At 40.7% G+C, this 24,091-nt stretch overlaps 1 protein-coding gene across 8 annotated transcripts in view; it reads left to right on the top strand.

Moving 5' to 3' along the window:
• Positions 1-24,091, top strand: part of znf536 (zinc finger protein 536) — a 364,930-nt gene that overhangs the window by 107,697 nt on the left and 233,142 nt on the right. For 3 of the 8 annotated variants that reach the window (XM_067596553.1, XM_067596496.1, XM_067596529.1), the window contains exon 1: positions 23,417-24,059. The exons of 3 other annotated variants lie outside the window; for them this stretch is intronic. The gene's annotated coding sequence lies outside the window, so the exon portion shown is untranslated. Of the gene's footprint in view, positions 1-23,416; positions 24,060-24,091 lie in introns of those variants that run through there. 2 more of the 8 variants (XM_067596580.1, XM_067596571.1) reach the window with 2 other exon arrangements.

Raw genomic sequence — 24,091 nt, 5'->3', positions numbered from 1 at the left:
ACAACTCACAGGGCAAATAAGCTCTCATCTAAATGTTAGAATTGGGTCATATATCAGTCCGAGTGGTGATCTCAAGGGGCAGGGAGATGATCATTACCACCTGTATTAATGGATGAAGAGGAGTGATAGTGTTTCGTGATGGTAATGGCCTTTGACCCCACTTGTGTGTTCCTGTATGGAGCAGGATTCAAGATGAGCGGTTTGACAGCTAAGAGTGGGAGGAAGACGAGAGACTGAGATATAATTAGAGGACTGTTAAAGTGAAAGGTTCCAAACTATTGTGCTGTTGAACTCTTTTTTTTGCTTTATTTCAACATCAAGGTTCATGAAATTGAGAGAAGAAATAACACATGCTTTGCACTCTTACAAATGAAAAGTTGAAGTCATAAGCAATAAAGTGCATTCTCATTCAATACAATACACTCAGGAGTTTTGCAGCTATAGTCTTATTTGGTCTGGTGTGACCAGTAGCTTGTGGTGCCAAAGGTTTGTTCATGTTAGCAAACTTTACATAAATATTGCTGTTTAACTGACATGAATGAGTCAGTTCGTTTACTGACTTAAATGACGTCTTCCTGTTTGTGCTACTGCTAAATAGACACTATGTTATAACATGTGGCTGCTGTCAGAAAAAGTTACATAGGGTTAGGGTATATCATAACGGGTCAGGGTTAGGGTTAGGGGTTTAGGTTTAGGGTTACACATCATTGTTACACCACTTAACAGTATGTGAAGCAGTTCAAATGAGCTCCACCCTGACATTAAAATTCTGCTCACATGCTGAGACATCAATAGTAATACAACAATAAATATGTATATATTTATATATAAAATATACCAAATAAGGAAATAGTATGAAAGGGATCATTCAGCATAAATTATACTTTTGATACTTTCAGCACATTTGTAATCCTTCCATCCAGTTGAGTAAAATGTTGAATGCAGGACATGTAAGAAAGTGTATTTAAAATGTTAGTGTTTCTACTTTTACTGAGGTGAAGATCTGAATACTTCATCCACCACGGAGTATGAAAATACTCTAGTACAAGTATTTCTAATGTAAATAATATAGTAATGTCATGTATTTATAATTTTACTGAAGTGATCTAAATATTATCAGTAAGAGGTATTAACATATCATAAGTTTAAGTGATCATCATGTACTTTTAGAGTGAATATTTAAAAAATATTATTATGAACACGTAAGCAGCATTAATTATGTGGTCAGTTTAGCTTATTTAACTACTTTATACATTATTGGGTAGTTTATTCAATGACAGTGCATCCTCTTTTGTCATCTCTTCATATGTTTTGCATGTAAATAACCATAGTAAAATAAATGCGGTGGAGTAACAAGCACAATATTTCCCTCTGATATGTAGTGGAGTAGAAGGAACATAACACAGAAAATAAATAAGTACCTTCATCATTGTATATATTTAGTTATGTTCCACCATTGCTATTTTATAGCAAGAGACCACAGAATATCTAGTGGCTGCAGTAACATTGTGTTTTGAGTGAGTATTGTATTTTTATCTCCTATACCGAATCTCACTCTTCTTTATATATTGAAACGGTGTGGAGAACCTACCTGCCCTCTAAAGCTTTGTAGGCTCAGTGATGCATACTGTATGTGAAAGGATTAGGCACAGTGAGTATTTTACTCACAGTGTAGCTGAAATTCCAAGTGTCCAGGGAGAAATAGGGTCAGGGATTAGAAGTGAACAAGACCTTGGGCTCATCACTACATTTCCATCAAAGCTATCCAGGCTGTAAGCATATGATTGACTGGTGCCAAGTCTTGCCTAATGCTTTTTGTCATTGTGCCAGCTACAACATCCCCTGGTAGGCCCCAAAATGATGCATCTTCTTTGATACATACTTAAGTACACATCAGACACAGTCAAATATTAATCTGCCATGCTCGCCGGCCAAACAACATCTGTCTCAAAACATGAACTAACATTCCCTGTTTCTCTTTTTTGGCTCACAAGAATATGCCCCTCCAACTTCAGAACATTCATCCGCATAGCTATGCGTACGTTTGTGCAGTTATTTACCAATTCATAAGAATTCAAATATTCAGAATAAAATGTAGCAAACAGAGGAGCAACCATAAGCATGAAAACACATCAGATTTATTCTGCCTGCCTTGTTTACCGGTTCACGGAACACTGCATGCAAACAGAATGCAAATGCATTTGATTGAATCAGGTGATGCCGAGGTAATTGTATTTGGAGAAATGTCCAAGATTTTTTTTTCATCATTATCAGTGGGGGGTTTTCTTTATGAAATCCATCTTAAACAAAAGCTATCATCACTCCCGAGCCTTGTGATCTTCCTTTGTCACATGCGGATGTGGATGCGTCTTTAATTTCCTTTCAATTAAAAGTAAATATACGCCTTTATTTTTTTCCCCCACTGTGAAATCCAAACAAGAGGAGTCAACACGAGCAGACAGGTGAGGAATATTCATTTATATCTGCCTGCCTTTTTCCTTTTTTTTTCATTGTTGATGCTGATGATGTGATTCAACAGGCAACACTGTGCCTGCATGCCTTCTATCAAACACACCCACGAGTTTGTAACCGAAAAAAAAAACAAAAAACAAACCCTCCCTGCCGGCTTGTCTTGTTCAGAGCTGGACGGGAAAGACAAACAAACACAAACACCGAACAAGTGCAACACAACACAAACTTTACTTCATCATTAAACAGCTGTTAATTCACGTCTCCTGTAGCTACTGTTGTTTTGATCAGAGAAAGATTGTCACAAAGATGCAACTTTTCCTTTTTTTCTTATTGTCTAGTTGCCCGTCATTGTTGATATTAATGCGGTGACAACAGTATTGCTTATTGACAGCCACTGCTGTGAGTTAGTTTAAATCTGTGTTGCCTTTCAGCAGCCTAGTGTGTTGAATGATATCTTTGATGACAACAAGGAAGGTTTGTTGCCTTGTTATCAAACTCACCTTGTGTGTAAATGAGCAAATTATTCTCAATATGTGTAAATGGTATTTACACATATTGAGAAGAAAATGCTACTTTCAGTATGTTAAAGTACATCTACTACATTATTTACTACTACTAGCAGTGTTGTGTAACACACTGCTGAATAATTCAATATCACATTTTTTAAGTAACAGGTTTAAGTTAATAAATTAAGTAACTGTGCAATTACATTATCGTTACTTATCCTACTAAAGCTCTGTTACATTTTGGGGGGGTCAACATGTTTGCTGTCTCACCAGAACTTTCTGATATCAATTTAGTCTCTGTGCATTCAGTCAAGACACATCCGGTCAGGGAGCAGATGTATTGCAGGTTAGCTTGGTGCAGGGGTTGGATGTTAGGGGAGGAGGCTAGCAAGAAGAGGAGGAATACACCTTTTAGTAACATTTTTCTTAATTCCATATTATGTCCGTCACTGGTAAACCTACATTCAGGAGTCACAGTTTTTCTCAGAGGTGGGATGTGTGATAAAATAAGCTAAGCTAGCTGTTAATTGACAGGAAATATTTCCATACTGTGGGCTGACTACTCTTTGTTTCTCATCCTGTATTTCTACACATGCTACAGCTGCACTTGTCATTATTTTTTAAATTAATAAAGTTGCTCATAGTGACAAAGCTAAGGAGAATAATTAAAGACTGTACAGTTCCCATCAGCTCGACGGTGCATTTTAGCTTCTTTCAGCCCATTGTTTTGGTTTAACGCAACTTTACTGTTCTGGTTCACTGTCTCTTCCGGATGGCAGATTTCTGCTGCAAAATAGTTCTAATAGACCCATTGTACACTACCTACTTGCCACCAAACTGCACACTAAAATAGTGGTGCATTTAGCTACTAAAGAGCCAGCTATTTCCTTCAAGAGTTGGTGGAGACCAAAACAGAGTTAAAATAAGAGTGAACATCAGACTTTGATGCACCTGGTGTCCAAAATCACGATTCCAAATGAACTCTAATGTTGATTTGTATCTGCTGGATGTATAAATAGGCAATTTCTTGCTAAAACTTTCACCACAACAACTTGTATATGTCATTTTTGTGCTTACAGGTTGGCCCTACAGGTCGGCTGCCCTCAAGTGGCCAAAAAATAAATCATTTTTGCTTTAAAAACAAAATGTGACAAAGTTTTGTGTTTTCTGTTGAATAGTTATTTTAGTAATGTAAGTACTTTTTCAATTAGAAGGCTGATGAGACTGATGTTTTAAGTAATTTGGTTAACACTGACTACTAGTAATGCTAGTGCTAGTGTTAACTGTTGCTATTGCTAATCCTGCCACTTCTACCGCTGATACCACTACAGTCAAAACTACTACTGTTGCTGCTGTTACTATTACAGCTACTAATACTTTTGCTCTAAATCTGCTCTTCTGCTGCTAATCTGCTTCTTAGTGAATCCAAATACTTGATGTTTTTTCTTGTAAAAGCCTTTTCCACATAAATTTTGGCTTCCATCACACTAAATCACAGTGCATCCACAGTTGAAGCAGTAAGTAAAAAACAACAACAGCGTATTCAATTTTCTCATTTCACATCAGGAAGGACACTGGTTTACCTTAAGTAATACTGAGTCAAGGACTTGATTGAATTTCACTGATGTCATTACGAGGTCACATTTCAGTGTGTAATATGATATAAATTTAGTTACCCCACCCCTCCTCTCTCTGTGTCTCTCTGCCCTGTGCGGGGGACTCTTGCTTGTGCTTTTAAGCTAGCCTGTTTCCTCGTGCCCTACACAACATGATGGATGGTCCCATCCTTTACAAATGTTTTATTGCATCTGTCATTAGCCAAAGGTGGCGCAGGCATACTGTAAGAATATGCATGTGCGTGAAGCTGCCACACCGCATGAAATCAGACACATACACACATACAATTGAATCTACTTTTCCTCTCTCTCTTTTACACACATACAGGTATTCAGACTTATGTGCAGACACTCTAAAAGCTACACATTGAATCTATGTGAAGTGTAGCCGGCTGCGAGATGGAGGGCTGCTGTGTATGTGCATGATAAAAGGAGTGGCATAATATATCTGGATGGTCACCCCCTCTTTTATCTGATGTGTCAGTGTCCCAGCTCTTCTTTAAAGGTGCACACCACCAATTTTACACATGAGGATCAGTTTACAGGTCATAGGGAGTACTGCTCAGCCTGTGAAAACAGCAACAAGTCCTCCACCTTAAACAACAAAATATGTCTTTTGACCATGCACTCCAGAATGACTCATAGGAGCGTTTTCTAATCTATCAGCAGTAATTGGCAGGACAACATCATTTGTCTGCGCCTTTCCAAATCGTTACACATCACTGTTAAAAAACAATTATGTTTTATGATGTGACAACGCTGTGGTTAAGGTCTGGTTAGGTCTAGGCACAAAAACCACTCAGTTAGAGTTAGGGAAAGATCATGGTTTTGGTTAAAATTATCACTTGAAACGTGGTGTTAAAGTTATGCAACCCTGTCATCATTGCAACAGTAAACACCACAACAATCGTAGTTACAGTTTTCAAAAAACTGCCCCAACTCGCGGTACTAATTACTACAGCTGCTGGATGGCGTCTGTCACTCAAACCTAACTATAGGTTGTCTTTGGCAACTGACATTATGACCTATTGTGTCGTTTTTCTCGGGAGGCCAGTCTCGAAAACAGCTGTATGTCTACTGAGGGACTGGAAGAGCTTTGTTACAGTAAGTCTGAGAAAATAACCCCTCATGATGTCATCAGGGTTACCTCAGCTTGGCTATAATAAAAAGCCTGCGTTATAGACTGAGGATGTGGAGTTTGAAAGACGTGGACATTCAGGCTCTATCAAAAAGATGCTATCAAGTTGCATTATGGAAAATGTAGGATCCATTGTTTTTGGAGCTTGGCCCATACTAGGGATTAGAAGCCAGGATATATCACCTTTCTACTTCAAATTTGACCGTTCTTTTTAGAATAGGTCTTTCAAGCTGCCTGTCGTTATGCACTTGGCAATACTAAATCACCCAAGTACCTGGTAAAGAAACCATTTTCCTTGTCTGTCATTCTTTTCTTCAGGGCCATAGGTATAGCTGCCCTTTGCTATGTCAACACAGCCCTCATGTCACAGCCCTCAGTAACAGCGCCGGGCTGTGAGGTGATTTTGGTGCAGTGGCCACAGTTGGATTGTGGGTCACTTGATGCCCACTGGCCCAAAAATACTTTTCCCCTTACACTGTCATTACAAAAGCAATGTTGTTAAATAGTGCCTCACCAATACTAATTTTTTGTATTATCACAATTTCAGCCATTAGAATAAATAAAACTTAAAAAGTCTCAAAGAGCCAGCTCAGCCAGAGGAAGCCTTTAATATACATGCTCTACTGGCCACAAAAACATGGAGTACTTCTTTTGCCATATATGCCTGTTCAGCAACTTTTTTCGGAATGAGTGGGCCATAATCTTGGAACACAATATCCAGTTCATTTATTGCATCCATGACCTTGATTCAGAGGGTCAAAGATCACAAAGATGAGACTGTACAGCGTTTTTGCCTCGAGTTATGTCATTAAAGTCCTAGAATAAACACAGTTTTGCAGGTGCAGCTTTGGCTTTAGAGTTTATAAATCTAATCAAGCCCTTAGACCTGCTTCACGTCCATCCCGAGGTCCATCCTGAGGTCATGGAAGTGGCTTTGGGAAAGACTAGCAGAAAGATGAGAGCAGAAACAAGAGGCCAGCAATAGGGATTTGGATAATCAAGAGGAGTTGGTGCGGGGGGGGGGGGGGGGGGGGGGGGGTTGGTCATGGGAAACCTGTACTTCCAGCAGGAAATCTAGTAATTGCTCCTCTGTGATTGAATGTTTTTTTTATCTGGACAGGGTGGTTTCTTTTGGGTGGCGGCTTGTCTTTCCTTTAACCTTTTCTCTCTCTGTCTGTCTTGCTCTTTTAAAGGCTGCTGCAGTAACCCAAGGTGAGTTATAGAGTCTCAGGGGCCGCCACTTCTTCCTTGCTACTGTTTTGTTGTTTTGACCCTGTACTGTCTGAATAATTTTTGAATAACAGATCTCACCATCCCGGATGTTTTTCAGGGAGGCCTCATGCAAAATGAATATGGGTGGCACATTTTATTGAAGTTTGATTTAAAGAAGGGGGGGGGGGGGGTGGGTTGGTAAAAATGGAGGAGAGACAAAGAGAGAAGAAGAAAAGAGGGGAGAGAAAGGGAAGGATCTTGTCATAAATTATTTTACTCATATCCAGCCCTGCCGATGTATGTTGGATCGGTAAATAATGCATCACCTTGGTGCATAATTAGGACAACAACACTATTCTTTTCCCTCACTCACGCTTCCATATAACTATGTAGCTGTTGTTTGATTCATCCTCCACTTTAATGGATGTAGAGGCCACCTGATTGATCTGTGAAAAAAAGCTCTCTAAATGGCCTTCAAGTGCTGCTGTGTGAACGTACGCACGCATCGCTTCTTTTTTTTTTTTAATTCATGTTCAGATCTAAATGATATAGGCTATCATTTGAATGCTCATTATCATTTAGACACCAAATAAGCGAAGGTAATGTGTCCTAGAACACAGGAGGCGCCCTGGTAATGTTTGTCGCCAATGATGTACATGTACATTGGCTTCACAGATTCATTACAGCCCGAACGCCGCCGCCGTTGATTCTAACGCAATGTGACAAAATGCAAAGCGCTGTTAAAAGAAAGGCGGAGGGGGGGGAAGAAAAAAAACACAGGAAAGAAGAGCAGGTTATTATTTAATATATGTGTCTGGGTATGTGTGCGTATGCGTGTGTGCTTCTTCCTCTCTCGTCTTTCTTTCGGCGGGAGATAACACCTTTTGGAGGAACTGCCTTGAAGCATTATCCCCCAGACAGGATACATGGCTAATCTTCGGCTTTGAGCCATTACGCTACATTTATCTGTGACCCCCTCTCTCTTTATATCATTACAGTTAAAGTCCATAAAAGTGTGTTTAGACAAAGATGAAGGCATTACCTGCTCAGAAACCCCAAGTGCTATTAGAGACTTAGGCTCCTGCCGATGTGCACTGGATATTAAATATCCTTTATCTTAAACTCACTCTCTCTCTCACAGCTCTCTGGGTAAGCTGATATCTCACTCGGCCCTGCCTTATATTGCCATAGGCGTAATAAATACACAGATATCAATGGGCCAAGTTTGTCCCGGTCTCAAACGATTATGTGAGGCATGCCTTGCCTTTATGTAGTGGGAGTAGCAGGAGAGCTTTTATTTATTTCCCTGGGAGGGTAAGGACAGATATAGTTACAAAGTCAGACAGAGTGGAGGAGCAGAGCAGGTTATCTGCTATACTGAAGGGACAAGCTGAACCACCCAGACTTCAGACACACACACACACACACACACACACGCAGACAGCTAATACCTACACATGCACACCTTTAGGGTCTACATATACGTTATATGTCATTAACAGTGCATGCATGCCATAATGACCCACAGTGAACATACACATGCACAGTCATCATCAGTTGAGTCAGTAGAAAGGGAGGGAAACAGGGTATGTTATCTGTATAGAGCACAAAGAGCTGACTTTAATGTCGAAAGGACATTTGAAATATACACCAAATCTTCCCCAGTAATGTCACATTCTTTGTAAAGGACACGTCTCCTCAGGACATAGAAATTTGAGGACCAAGTCCTCAACCTGTGATGTCATCACACTGGAGCTCTTGAGACAGGGGACCAAAGTTATCAGATTAAAAAAACAAAAAAACATGAAGGTTTCAGTTTGAGGGCAGTAAGATGGTGCACCTGGCTGATAACTGCTCAGCACATTTTTCTATAACTTTCACTCCCAAGTATACCACTGCCGTGGGTGTGGGTGAGGAATAATGTGAATATTCCTTGGACAGCGTGCATCTTTGTCAATGGAAGTTATATCCACTCAGCTGACAAATATTTGCCCTACATTATTTTTCCTTTTTATTTTGGGGAACACAAGATTGAAGGAGCAAGTTTAAAGAGCAATACACTCAAATGTGCACCGTTTTTTATTTAAACCCACACACACACACACACACACACACACACACACACACTGGAGTTGTCTTGGCACTAAGATGTGCCACTGTCCTGTTTCCCAGTTTTGACACATGCCAACCCTTTTGAATCTTGGCTACTTGCTTGTCTTTCTGTGCACTTACTAAAGCTGCTACATACAGTATAAGAACCTATAGATGATGTCCTAGAGTTCAAATCATCCTGGTTTGCAGAGCTCATGTTGAACACTCTGGAGTCCAGTTCAGGATAGCTCGAGATAAACGGTTGCAATTCAGATTGTCGGTAAGTCTGCCGGTGCTTTTAACTCGAGCTGCAAGAAAACAGGTGTTCCAACGTTTAATGAGCTAAAAATAAAATACAATCTGGTTGTTACAAATATATGCAAAAAGTGCTGTGAAAACACGACCTCTAGCAAAAAAATGTTGCAACAAAACTGAAACCATATAAAGCTAAACTGCACTAAGAACTAACCGACATGAAACTGAATTTAAAGACAGGTTTAAAACCATACAGGAATTTTAAAAAAAGAACAATCTAAAGCTGTTCTGGCTTGCCTTAAGGCTTCAGTGTGCTCAAAACAAACTAGGTCGTCCGACTGCGTTTAAAGGAAAAAAAAGTGTTAATACCTGTTCTGAATGGCCACACTTGAAGACAGTGTAAAACGCCTGCTGTCACAGTGTCCTCCTCCTGGCTGCATCACACTGCCTCCCCAGTCTCTCTCCAAGACCTGTCTTTTTTTTTTCGTGTCTTTCGTGTGTGTTTGTAGTCTTGGCGACAGTCTCTGGTGTTGCACCAGATTGTACACATGAAAAATGAAGAAGGAAGTTGTGTGAAGAAATACATCAGAGAGCTTGAAAGATAAGTCTGATCCTTACTTTCACACCTTTGCACACCTGGCCAGTTGTAGTGGATTGTCAGTTTCGGAAAGTCACAAAAATGACGTCTCTTTGATTTGAACGGAGGTTTCGGACGAAGAATACCGAGGCCTTCAATGTAGAAAACTGTTTAATACATTTAATCACTGTACGAGGGAAACCTTAACCAGATTAAACACATTAAAGCAAGAATCATATTTGTTGTTGATGGAGCGGCTTCAGACTGTTGCTCGGTCAATTCAGTAACTGCAGTCACATTTCACCAAAGTAGTCCAAGATCATTATGTAAATCCAGTTTTAGGGTGGATGTTCATTATTCCACAACATTTAAACTACTGCCTTTCTTTCACTCTAATAAGGTTAATAAAGTAGGCCCACTTTCTTCAGGTTTCCCGTTCTTTTTTTCTCTTTTTCCTCATGCGAACATGTACACTCCCTCGTGCACCGAGTCACTTCCCCAACTTTCATTACCTCTCCGAGGGCAGGCAGAGCTAGCTGGCAGGGGAGATGGGTGTATATCTCCTAGCTATAACCCGTCGTCCCCAGAGTGTGGAGGTCAATGAGATTAACCTATAGCTCCTTTTTTCTTTCATTACGTACTCCAAATTACACCCACTTACAGACGAGAGGAAGAAAGAGGGAATCATATATGGGCTGATATCTATTTAAAATCTAATCCCTTTGGGTGAATTGCTCAGCCTTTCCATTTCTCTTATGTTTCTGCCTATTGCCTCCGGGCTCCGCTGTGCCGTGGTGCGCTGCGGCGCCGTTCAGGAAGGGGCTATAACCTCGCCCCTGTTCGTATTAACTTTAGATTCATCTGCACCAATATAGGAGACACTTAAGATTATAACTCCCTCTTTTCTGTTGTTATTGCTCAGTTAAACATTACAGACTCGCAGCCCTTTGCTCTGTTGCCACAAAGATCATCACTCAACTTGCCCTGACTATTTACTTAGGATTCCTTCAGTTGAGACACATGAACTCTTTCTAAAAGAGAGATTATCAGTGTCCAGGTTCCCCTTTTCCCGCTCAATTCACCATGACACATTTAGTAATACTGTAATAACTAAATAGTTAACGGAAATGTATCTAGTGCCTACTACAGTGAAAATTCTGTGTAGAAGAAGGGGTGTATGACATAGTTTTGTGTTTCCAGGATTGAATCTGGTGATCATCATTTGTTCCTAAATAGCAAGCACACTGAGCCACGTTATTAATGTCGACCTATTCTCTGTATACATGTACTATAGTGCGCAGTGCATCTGAGCCCTGTCGCCTTTTATCACTCTATTTGTTCTTCTGTTTAACTCCAGCGTGATGCTTTAACAGTCTCATACTACTCTGATTGCACTATTTTGTTTTTAAATGTGGCTCAGCATAAGAATAATGTTCTTCATGATGTTTCACAAATACACATACATGGGGTGGACGGTAAGATAAACACCTTATGTGCCATAAACAAGGTCTGGCTTTTGAAATTTTTTTCAAAGCAACATGTGATGGCTCACAGAGTTTGGACCAAATCATCAGTGCCCAAACTGCAGGTGTGCCGGTCAACAAAACTATTCATATGTCATGGCGGAGCAGTCTTGAAAATGACAGCATATACAAAACACAGGCACACTGCTTAGATAAAGAGGAAGTTGATACTAACCAACAGGGATATGACAGATGTATATATACACAGTGTATATAGAATTTATATACAAGTATATATAAGTATATATAAGTATACACACTCACCGGCCACTTTATTAGGAACACCTGTGCAACCAGATGCATTCCAGTACAACAGCTCTGCCATAAATTCTACATTTACAAAGTGTATACATTTTCAGTTTTTGTTGATATTGTCAGAAAAATGATAATTCTACTTTGTGTTTATCATTGAGGTAGTAGTGGGTGGTGGTGGTGGTGGTGGTGTACTGGAGTGCATTATATTGAAAAGTGTTCCTAATATTTTGCTCCCCTCTTGTATGTCCTGACAATGTCAACAAAAAGTGAAAATGTATAAGCTTCGTAAATGAAGAATTTATGGCAGAGCTGTTGTATTGGATTGCATTTGGTTGCACAGGTGTACCTGATGAGTGTATATACAGTGTGTAAGGGATTGACTAATACTGCTAGCTGGTGTGCAACATTGTATAATCCACCTTTGTAGCTGATCTTGCAGTGATGATTCACTTACTTCAAAGTCCTTTTTCATGAAGTGTTTACATTAATTTGTCTACCCCCTGTAGTTTAGTCAAAAGCATATTTATTGAACACATCTGAGTGTACTCACAGGCTGAAGTCACAATACTCTGATTGGCTGACGTCAGCAAATCATCTAATTCAAAGGAAATAAACTTGCTGACTGGAGGTTTTCCAGATCAAATGCTCCAAACTGGCTCGATTCAGTCTAGAAGGGTTTTGAAGTAGCCAATCAGGAGCGAGTCCAGCTGTGATGTGTTTTTTCTGGAGATCTGAAGGTGTCTTGAAAATACAGATGCAGTTTGAAATATCTTTAATCTTAAAGCTGCTCTAATCAATATTTTTGTTTTAAAATAATATTACTTAATGAGTCAGATGACTGTGTGTAATGTGACAGGGGTCACTTGTAGCGATGAATTATCAGCTGACTCTGCAGTTACCCTCAGCGCCACAGAGCATAGCATTTTTAGCTCATTGTTTCGATCTTTCATCTCCGCTCTCATCACGCTTGTATCAGGCAGCAGCTACAAAAAAAGCTCTGACAAACTCACTCAACACTACCTGCCCTGCACCAAACAGCAGACAGACCAATCTAGCAACTAGCTAGTGAACATACCAGCTAAAGCTAGGTAGTTCTGTCAGGAGACAAAAAGAGCTAAAAGGAGCTTGAATATTGGACTAGCATTCATCAGCTAGCCGCGTACTGCGTATCTGCTTGATGCGGAAATAAGCAACTAACAAGTTTGTCATGCAGCTTTAATATTTTCGTTGTAACAAGCCCAATTTTTGACACTATTCATTGCCAGCATGTTTTCAACGATAGCCATTTGATCTGCTATTAGCGTTCTGTAATTGCCTATCTTGCAGTAGGTTTCACTAGCTAGTTTACATCCAAATCTAGTGCAAATTTGAACTAAATTTGCAAAAAATTGTCAGCAAGTTAAACCTCAAATGCTGGAAAACATGACGAAAATATGATATTTCTGTTTGTTTCATATATTCATTTGGGGAACGTTACAGTCATCGATCCACACAAATCAGACATTTTCATCTGCCGCAGTTATTCGTCTCTTCTGTGGAAGCTTGAGTGACAAATAGGTCACATGCTTCATGTACACCATCATTTATTTGTTAAGTCTGTTTCCATTGTGCTGTTTTCTTTTGTTTTTTGGTTCACATCGCCAATTCACATAAAACAGGTGGATGGAATGCACTAACTGGATTCAAATTTCCATTACAATTTTCCATGGTCATCTTTGATAAAACTATGGTATGAGAATCCTCTCGGCCTATGCTCTGTTGAGATGAACACCAACACCTACATGAGTTGCTCTTCTTCTGTTGCACTTCTTACACAGCTGTAGGATTATAACTTTAAATCAGACGTTATTAAACATCTCTAACCATATATTTGTATGAATTAGGGTCAAATATGATAATGGGAGCTCTTTAATTCAGTGGGTAAAGAGTTCCATCATGAGCTGTGGCACACTGCATACCTTGGCCTAAATTGATCTTGTAGTTTTAATTATTTTAGCGTCTTATCTATGTTTCCTCTAAGCTGATAGTTTAGGGACCTATTATGATTTTTTTCACACTGACCAAATATCTTGTCCTCCATCAGTCATTGCTTAACATTGCTGGGATTTTTCCATAGCTTTTAGTGGATTAAAGCCCCTGGGCTCCATGCCCTTTGGTGGCATTCATATTAAAGCTGCATGCACTTGTAGGGTCCATACCTCTATGAATAATAATTACCATTAACAGTACAGTTGAGAGATCAACCCAGAACGGAAGCTTCCGCCAAACAATAGGAAGCATAGTTTCAATATTATCTTAACAATAGCGATGATGAGCGAATTTGTTTGTCGGCGAACACATCTGAGGTTTATCAGCTGGACGACGCTGTGACTGATAGAGCGTCATTGTGGTGGGTGTGACGGAGTAGGCAGAAACCGGGCTCATGTAACTTCCTGGTTATGAATAGCCTCTGTGGAAAGGTCAATGCCATGACAACCGTGTGATGGATGCCACCGATGTCCAATTAAATTCTTCTAAAAAAGGCGCCTCGGAGGCTCTTGTGTGTGCTTATTAAATATAAAACAGCTAAATCAAAAGTCGAAGGGCCTGCTTCTCTGTGCTTAATGCCGAGCAGGACAACCAAGAGCATTTTTTTACTCCTCAATTATTCATGTTTTTGATGAGAGGGTCAATAAGGGGAAGAGCACTCGTTATGAATGTTTGGAGCTAAGCGCAAAGGTCACAACACACAAACACACACAAATACACAACTTTTCAGACGTTTCTAACTTTTTTTTTTCCACCCCCCCCTTCCCGCTCTTTCTCTCTCTGGATAAATAGAGGAGAGCAAAGAACAATACTCCCGTGCTTTGAGGAATGCAAATATTTGTTGCCAGGTTGTTGAAGCTTTCTTTCTCAGTCCTATCTCTCTTTCTCGCTTGGTCCCCCTCTCTTACAGATATACACACACAAACACATGCGCTCATGCAAACACACAAGCTGCTTTGAGGAAACTGGGACAGACAGTCGAGCCATGAATAAGAGGAAGCACGTTTTTATTTGTGTATTATTTGGCCCTTTGAAACTTCCAGCACATCCACTTGTGCGCACACACACATGCGCGCACGCACACACACGCATACACTCGAATCAGCCATCCAGCCTCCAGTTTCCTTCCTCGAGTCCAACAGTAAAAGTCCTCTCACTTTTAAAGCCTACCTTTGGTTGAACTTATGCTTCTCTTTTTTTTCCCATGTCTTGTGTATCCACTCTGAAATTATAGATGGTGATAATAATAATAATGTCATTTTGTACCGGAATCTTAGTCATTACCTGCAGTAAAGTGCTTCTAATTGATACCACCAGAGAGATAATGATTACAATGCCCTCCAGGAACATATTATTGCAATATTAACCTTTGTATATACTTTTATGCAGAAGACTCGGGCACATTAAGGGATCTCTAAATCTTACTTGTGTGGTGTAATGCCATTACAAAAGAATGGATACTCGGAGGTGTGCCCTTTTCCTGATTAAGTGTGTCCAGGGGTTTGCGGCCATCTCCTGGAAATGGATGACATGGAAGTGCAATTTCCAATGTATCTCTCTTCTCTTACTGGTTAAAGCTTTCATTCCTTCACATGCCTCCCTTTGTAGTTGTGTCAGTGCACTAGAAGTAACATTTTTTTTTTTTTTGCATGTGTGCATGAGCATCCAGGTGTTTGTATGTTTTTATCACCGCAATGACGTCAATATGTAGGTACACACATAAGAGAAGATGTTTGCATGACACCGTATCATTGGTTATGTGTCATATCTGGCTGTGCATGAGTGTGTGGGTATTTGAGTGCGCATCCCCAACATTTGACCGGCACACTGCACAGCTGCTGTGCCACACTCGGCTGGACCCCCCCCCCCCCACCCTCTCCGAAACAAGACAGCATCCAAACCAGAGGCTATTTTTGGACACAATGCCTTCACCATGATAATTGGCCCACACTGAGGCCATGATACTTACCATCAACCACACTGCAACATTCCTCTCTTAATATAATTGCATGGTGTACCATTGTGCTGTACATATGTGAAATGTTATGCCAGAGAGGAAGAATGTGTCCACTGTGCGATTCCTCAGGACACTGTGGTTTATGGGTGTTTGACCTGATATCTTAAAAAAAGCAAATATGGCAGCAGCAGCAGCAGTGGACTGATTTGGGAGATGAAATCCAACAAGCAGATAGAGGGACCTTTGCTTAAGAGATCTCTCTGCAGCAAAAAACCAAGTACTGCTGACAGAGGGCAAATGAAAACAAATTAATTCAGTGAGGACTGCGGTTATATGTCTGCGTGTGTGTGTGTGTGTGTGTGTGTGTGTGTGTGTGTGTGCGTGTGTCTAACTCATGACACAGTCCAAAACGGCTTCTTAAGACCTGGTGACACAGGACAGGAAATTGGGATGTCTGAATACTCTGGAGACCTCTTGGCTCGGCCTCACATGGGCGTCTTGTGGCTCCCACCCCCGCACTCCACCCTCCTGCAGTGGCAGACTTCAGCCTCTGGTGGGCACTGTATGAGACACAGGTCTGACCTGAGAGGATCTTTGATGCAGCCATGGTGGAGGGTGTATCACGGATGTGGAGGCTTTGTAGGAAGTATCTCATGTTGCGGATTATGGAATATGTGTTCATGATGGATGGACAAATATGTCAATTCATGCACTATGAATGTATATTTCCATACCATAAGTTTTCTGTTTTTGGGGCAACAAAAGGGAAAACTTTGATAGAAGAAACTTGTCATGAACAGAGAGTAGGTAAATGAATGCATTTGCAGCTTTTTAACGACCCTACACCTGAAATAATATGTCTCTATTTTTGTTAAAGCCCTGGTGTTTAGAATTTTTACTTATTTTTTTGTAGAAAAAGTCCACAAAACATTGGTGCTGTCTGTCTGTTCATTGTGTGTACTGTGGTGGGACCTGATGGGAGGATAGTGGTGAATGTTGAGTGTCTTTTTTGATGCTACCACCAGATGGCACTAATGTCCGAAACAGCTTAAGAATTTGTTTCATATTAGTCCAGAAATTTAGACAAACGACATGTTTTTGAAAGATTTTACCTAGGGTGACCATATTTTCAAACCCCCAAACCGGAGCTCTTAAGTGTACCACACGTTCATGCACGCGCACATGTACGCGCACATGTATACGCACATGTATGCGCTTATACACACACCACAGGTGTTTTCATCAGGATGGGGGACAATTATTTCAGCTTTTAGCACATCTACTGAGCACACCTTTCAACACCATGGACAGCGCCTCAGCAGATGAAAAATTATGTTTTGTCTCCCAAAATCCACCAAGGTATTTGTCAATGTGCACAAACGCTACTTAACAGCTGACAAAGTTAGCAACTAGCTGGTGAAAATAGTGGAGCATTTAGCTGAAGAGCCAGTGAATGAATATTACACTTCCATTCATCAGGTGGTCAGAAAAACAACTTGGAATGAATGCTATGCTACGTTGCTCCATTACAAATTTGTTCGCCTTATCAACTTTATAAGATGATAATATGTCAGTGTTGTGTTCACAGGTTGTTAGGCTGCCCCCAGGTGACCAAAAATAATGAATGCAGGCTTTAATAAAATATTGTAACTGTGTCTGCTTTTGAAAGTATTTTAGATTGCCAACTACAGTCCCAAAGCGGAACAAACTTGCAACAACTAGCTCAACTTGCTGAGCTGCCAGAACTGTAGGTTTAAGCCAGCATTGAGAACCTCATCCTGCTACAAACCAGCAGTAAAGATGAAAACAAATTGGCTTTTAATTGGTACTTGACCTGTCCATTGTGTAGACTCCAGCTTGTCATTGACAGGCTCGATTCAACATTTTCTAATACCGTCAATTTTACTGAGACCCAACCTTGAACCAAGGCGTGAATCCTTGACCTGCTTTGGCTCTGGTTGGGTCCTCTGGGCTTTTGCTTGAAGACTTTGACTGTACAGCTGCACAACAGGCAGACTGAGCACTATTGCTCTTTTTCCAGCATTACCATGCTGTGCTATTATGCCAAGCCTGTGACATGGTCAAGGGTACAACAGCTGTATTTATTGTGTTGGTGGTGGTGCCAGTAGCATTTGTCCAGTCTACTCTCTACTATATGTCCTCACCAGCTTCACTCATCTTCGAGTGAATTGACCAAACGCACCTTTTTCTTATTTCCAAGGCTAGAAGATGGCCTGGAAAGATAGATGTTGGCCAGGAATTTTTTTGTGTTTAGTGTTCATCTCACAGTTGTAACACAAGGCCCACTTGTCCTTGACTGCTTGTTACAAATAACCCACATAATTCCCACAGGCTCAGAGATAATTCACTGATAATTTAAGGCACTGGTACTGTGTTGCATTTTCCCTTCACACACAAAAAAATCAGCACATTCCTTTGTTGTTTTCTCATTGTTTCCTTGCTGCTCCTGAGCTGACACTAACCTAGTAAAGCATCTCCTTTGTTCTGGGTAACGGGAGACTGTTGCTGAAGTGTACACAGAGGTTAGTGTGACTGAGCCCTTTTGTGGTGTGGCAGCACCTTGCACTTTATCTGCCGTTTAGCTTCTCTTTTCACCGCGGAGCTGTATTATCTGCTGATTTACGGAAGTGCTGCTGAATCAGGTCAAGGAGGTGCTGGCAATTGTCAGCAAGGTAAAAAGGGCCTTAAGCAGCAACGCTTACTGGCAAGCTTTTAAAAAACTGATTAAATTTACTCTGACACTGAAACCGTTCTTATACCAATAATCAGACCTTGTATGAGTGCAGCAATGAATATTCTCTCTTAATGCAATTTCCCAGGACCTACAGTATAGTGGAGTATTTTTGTACTGGGGCACCATAAAGAGATTAATTTTAGTGGTAGTCTTCCCACCAGGGAGTCAATGTAATCCTACAGAGCATTAGAGAAAAGGAGACAAGAAGGAGGAGGAATGGACGAAAAAGGAGTGGAAAGAGGATGGTTGAGAAAGGAAAGGAAAGAAAGGGAAAGGAAAGAAGAGAGGGCAGGAGAGTAAAGGAGAACACAGGGGGAGAGGAATAATCACGTGTGTCCGGCGGAGGTCACCACTGGTCTGCAGGTTCTAATTATGTGCTAATAGCCACTGAGGAGGTCATTTGGAGCCATTAGCCAGCGCCTGTAGGTAGTTAACGTCCCACAGCATAACCCGGCCTCCTTAATGTTCCCTGCGAGGCCGTTAGCGCTCTGTCACCAGCCAGCTAGCTGCCTCGTTACTGCGATTAGAAACCAATTGATAGGTAATAGTAAAATATGATGGCATACTATCCAGGAAATATGGACTCTGGTGGAAAGGTGAGAGGACAGGAGACAGCGAGCGGTAGAGCTCCACTCCGGAGGAGAGAAGCAGTCTTTGCTGTAAAGCTAAGGTCAATATTTGACTGATAAACTGATCAAAAAGTTGAGTCAAATCTGGAAGCAAGCTTAGATTCCCCCCCCCCCCTAAAGGATGTTAGTGTTGTCACTGCGAGTGAGTTGAGTGCATGCTGGGGGGTGAGTCTTTGTGAAGATGCAGTGTGACATGTTACTGTTGGAGGTTAGAGTGAGGGCTTTGAGTGCTGTCCTAATTGTCAACTCATGGCTCTAACTAGGGAAGTAACCCATCATTAATAAGCTTCCCATTTGTTCAACACTTTTGGCAATGTGGCAATCTTTGTCACTGTGTCTTTAATTTTGGTTCACATTGTACAAACAGAGCAAGGAGATATTTCATTTCCGGCTATCGTCTTTGCTTGGATTATTTAAAAGAGGCTCATGGTGTGAAACGTGTTAAAAATCCTTTATCGTGCAACAGAGAGATGTTTTTTTTTTTCATCCAAATGATTATAAGAGTATTTGAGTATCTGGAAAAAGACGGTTAATGGTTCTTAAAGAAACTTCTCTTTTTTCTGGGTGTTTGTTTTTTGGGAAAATGGGATGTTTAGCTGTGTGGCTGGGATGTAAAGGTAGGTAAAGACATACAGACACATACACCAACACACGCAGCAGTTGGTTTTCCCTGAGTCATGGATGAAAAAGAAATCAAATCAGTATCAAAACAAGGATATTCTAGACTTACTATGCAGAACATTGTTCTTAATCAATTAGAGTCAGATGTTTTCATTTAGATATATTTTATTTCTGCTCTGGGCAGACGTTGATTCATATGATTTAGATTAAAATCACACTGGTTATCAGTCAAAGGCAGTATACTTCCTGCTCCTCCACATTCATCAAAACCCGGACAAGTTTGATCTTGAGTATACGCTCTGTCCTGGCAAATAAAGAAATACAGCGGCTCCCCGAAGAATCACAGATTTGTCCGTGATGAAATCTCCAGGCTTGGCTCTAAATATTTGCCCGTGCTGTATTTGTGCGAGCGTTTCATTAACGATCGGAGCTGACAAACATGCACACTCATTGACCCCAGTCATCAGGGGAGAGAGAGCCTGAGACAGTAGTGTGTATTTAGCGTGTATTTGTTGAAAACGTAAAAAAAAAAAAAGCTTCACATGAGGGATTGATGTCACCGACGGAGGAGGCGATTGCGGTGGAAATGAATGTGGTGTGGTAAACGTTTTCCATAGCCGGCGCTCCTGGCTCTTATTGAAGCCCTGTCAGAACATGAAAGTGTAATTGATACAAATTCTAAAGTTTAATTTTTAAAGTTTACAGTCACAGAGGGTTCAGAGCTTTCGGATTGTTTAAAATTGCGCTCACTCCCTTTTCATTAAAGCAGGATAGTCTGAAAACATTTTGTTCATCAAAGGGTTGCTACAAATTAGACTTTGAGAAACTCAATTTGAAGTAAAGAAAAGCATTTCTTTTCCTCTGGGGGGAAGCCAAAGTCTCTGCTGTGTTTGCATTTAAATATAAACTGGGCACAATATCTGGCTTTAAAGATGCATGCAGTCATCACACAAGACACAAACATGTAGACACACGCTACACTTGCCATATGCACAGACTCTCCCCGTCATTTTTTTTTTTTGGTAGTTCCCCTCTAAACCCGGTACAGACAACAGCATGAAAACCTTGCTATCATGTTGCTCCCATGCTCTTAAGATTGTTGTGTCTACCCGCTAATAGTTGAAATTAGCAATAAGGCCTCTGGAGACATTGAGGGACAGGCGGGCATGTTGTAAATCTGGGACTGGTAAGAGGGGGAAAAAGAGAGAGACAGAGAGACAGAGAGAGATGGCCAGAGCAGTGGAATAACATCTTAATCTATCTGAGAAGTGAACAGTGGCCGGTCTGTTTTTGGAGCACGCTGTCTTGGATGACTCCCAAGCAGAGGGGCAGGGAGCAGAGCCATCTTCAGCTGCTAGTCACTAACATGGCAGTAATAAGGCAGTGATGACCCTCCCAGGACTGCCGGCCAACACTCCCTCTGCCTCCTATCCCTTCAGCACAAACACACTCTCGCACAAAACACAGGCCGTACACTTGAACAGATATACAAGAAGCACGGCACCAGAAATCCTCTCTCTCCGTGATATATTGACTTCCCTGCCTTGCTTACCAGTTTCCATTTGTTTTAAAAGAAACGCCACGGCATGCCAGACAATCAGTAGGTTAAAACACATGACGCTACTACTGTTTTTTTTTTTTTTGCACCATAACTGTATCGACCCCAATTTGAAAAACATTATAAAGTGCGACATTAATTTATTTGGTGAAGTATAATCAATAACAGAAAAGCATGAGACTGGTCATCATAGTTTAGAAGCCATAATGCTAGTAAAACATTATCAGATCTACCAGACATACAGTACTGATGTGATGCTGCTGCACCTGTTGCAGTAAAGCAACGTCAGACCTTTTCCTCTCTGTCACATACGCTACTCTGTAAAATCAATTCATAAACGTGCTCTCTCACATTAGGTTTCATGTAGCAGCCTAAAGGACTTACATTTAGACTTGGATGAAGTGTTATAAACATTAAATGGCAGATAAAACTACACACTTTCCTGCAAACCCATATAAATATCATTAATTTGTTTATAAAAGTGCAGCTGAACATTATTTATATCCCCTCAGTTAACATAAAGGTGGGTTCAGTCCCTCGTCAGTGATCATCAGGAGGCAATAACAACCACTAATATCATTAAAATCAATTCTATTTTCATATATTTGCCTTTTTTATCACCTTAAAAGCCCCATCACCCTTAAACAGGTTAAATTAGCTTCCATGCTACTTGCTATGCACACAATTAATTTAAGCCATTGAGATCAGTGTCAGTGTGTACAATACGGCTGGTAAACACTTTTGCGTGGCCACTTCCACACATATATGGTGGTGTGCCTGCGAGAGTACAACCCTCACTGCTATGTATTGTTGGAAATTTGCATGCTTAAGTCCATATGGCAACTTCCTTTTGACCTGCTTTCCCATCCCCGATGCATTGTCAGGCCTGTCAGCCGATAAAGAATCACTTGACTTGCTATAACAAGTTCAAAAGGAGCTGAGGACGCGCTGTTGATCCATGGAGAATCGGCAAAAGGAACACCCCTACTGCTTGCTGCTATCACTCCCATAGAGATAGCCATATTATTGATGGGGAATGGTTATGCTAATTTCTTTAGGAGGAGGAAAACTTTTTTTTTTTTTTATTATTATTTTGGAAAATGCTCAAGAGAAAAAAAAAAAAAAAAAGAAGGGAAAGAAGAAAAGAATTTCATACGCATCAAACTGAATTCCATATAACCATTTAAAGGAGCAGCATGAGAATCTGATTTTCATAGTGCATAATGAATGTGGGGTATCTTTTAAAGAGGAAGATATGTTTTGTCTGGGAAGGGGAAGAAAGCAGCTATTTAGGCTATCTATTAATGTCTCACACAGGACACACACACACACACACACACACACACACACACACAAACTGACTCATCAAGCATAAATATATAAGTAGAGACTTTTATCAATTATCAAGAGTCAAAAAAATAGACTATTAAACCTGCTTTTATCTTAATACATAGTGAACATGAGTAAATATTTTATCTGAATTGTAATAATGATGAAAAGAAAAGTTGTGAACAAAGTGCAGTAAATTCCTAAATGTGATTAAAAAATTAAAAATAATGCTGTAAGGTGCGGATTACTTTACCCACAGATGGATGTCATGTGCTGTCTGTCAGAATGACCATTTACATGTGTGTGTGTCTCTCTCTCTATCTCTCTCTCTCTCTCTCTGACACATACAGCATGGCACAAGTGGAGTGGAGAGGGGAGAGGATGATGATGAGGGGTGTGTGTGTGTGTGCGGGGGAGGAGGAGGGGGTGGGGGGTGGGGGGAGAGGGGGAGGAGGGGGGGGGGGGGGGGGGGGTTACGCACAGGGCTGTTATGAATATGACCCCAAGATATTCCATTGTGGGCCCATGTCCGGTTCTGGGGCCATTCGATAGCATCTCAGTCAGTGGCATTAATGTGTCTCTCGGTTCGACATTTTGAATAATCGGGGGCTGTCTGCCGTCATCCTGCCACTAGCTGTCAGCAGCACCGTCTTCCCCTCTGTGTCTGTCCGTCTGTCTCATCACACTCCTCTACTCATGCACTTACACTTATAGAAAACAAGCTGTCCGTGCAAGAGAGCACTTGATACTTTTTTATTATTACCAAACCGTTCCCAATTACCCCATAATCATTATATAATCCTATAACAAAGCCTCTATTGAAGCCCTGTCTTTTGTCAACGCTGGGACACTGAATCTATAATTGCATTATTCAGTCTCTTCCACCCCCCTATAGAAGCATAATATATCAAAACCATCCTACAAGGAACGTTTTAGTTGCAAGAAAGAGTCCGGCCTATGCGGGACGTCTTTTTGTCGTGTGCTTTTTTTTTTTTTAACGCTTCGCAAAAAGTTGTGCCAACTTCAAGTTTAGAGCTCCTGTTGGAAATATATATCTAAAAAAAAAAAAAACACAAAAAAAAACAAAAACAAAAACTATTTGCTTCTTTTGCAGATAAAAAAAAACGTGCGCTTTCAAATTTCTTCAGAGAGGTGTGTAGAAATGCACTCATTCACAAATTGGACTTGTCGCATTATTGATGTATCATATTTTCAAATAATTATGTTCATTCCCTATTGCGCTCCCAGGCACTAAAATAAATCGTCAATACATTGAGAGAAAAAAAAAGGCAAAAGCGAGTCCCTGAGGAGCGGTTTGCGTTTGTATGCACGGGGATTGGCAACACAACGGGGCTTATTTACATTAAATACGCCACAAGGTTACAGTGCAGATAGATGAGCGTCATTTTTATCACTCATTACTTCTCTTAAGCGGTGACTGACGCTCAGGACGCACAGGAGGCAACACTCATTTATCCTGGAGTTTTTTTTAAGGCGAGGAGAAGAGGAAAACGACTCGAAACAGTTCACTTTAAAGGTAAGGAATTCTACTTTTTGGAGTAATTTTGT

This window comes from Thunnus thynnus, chromosome 1 (genome assembly GCF_963924715.1).
Source record: "Thunnus thynnus chromosome 1, fThuThy2.1, whole genome shotgun sequence".
Lineage (NCBI taxonomy): Eukaryota > Metazoa > Chordata > Actinopteri > Scombriformes > Scombridae > Thunnus > Thunnus thynnus.
The sequence above is the reverse complement of the archived record's forward strand: the minus strand, read 5'-3'. Positions and strand labels throughout refer to the sequence as shown.